Source organism: Charadrius vociferus, unplaced genomic scaffold, assembly GCF_000708025.1.
Source record: "Charadrius vociferus isolate BGI_N301 unplaced genomic scaffold, ASM70802v2 scaffold1152, whole genome shotgun sequence".
Taxonomy (NCBI): Eukaryota; Metazoa; Chordata; class Aves; order Charadriiformes; family Charadriidae; genus Charadrius; species Charadrius vociferus.
Genome location: NW_009647122.1, coordinates 86,272 through 86,837, shown reverse-complemented (window position 1 = coordinate 86,837; position 566 = coordinate 86,272).

The window sequence follows — 566 nt, the reverse complement described above, 5'->3', positions numbered from 1 at the left end:
AGGGTCGGCCTGCCACTGGTGGCTCTTTGCCCGGAGCGGCGCCAGCCCAGTCCCGCCTGGAACCAGTGCGGGAGCTCAAAGTTTCCCAGTCAGACCCAAAATGGGTTTGTTTTGTTGGGTTTTTTTGGTGGAAGGATGGAGCGGGTGAGGGGGAACCCCCGTCCTGTTCCCGGGGGTGCAAATCCCGGGTTCTGGAATCAGGGAATCGTGGAATCCCGGGATGGTTTGGGGGGGAAGGGACCTGTAGAAGTCATCTACTCCAATGCTCTGTCGGGAGGTGGAGAGAGTTGGGGGGTTCAGAGAAGAGAAGGCGAAAAAGGGGAGAGCTCAGAGCCCCTTCCAGTGCCCGAAGGGGCTCCGGGAGAGCCGGGGAGGGACTCTGGATCGGGGAGGGGAGCCGTGGGACCAGGGGCAGCGGGTTGACACTGGCAGAGGGCAGATTTAGGGGAGATCTCGGGAGAAATTCTTCCCCGTGAGGGCGGTGAGCCCCTGGGGCAGGTTGCCCCGAGAAGCTGTGGCTGCCCCATCCCTGGAGGTGTTCAAGGCCAGGTTGGACGGGGCTTGGG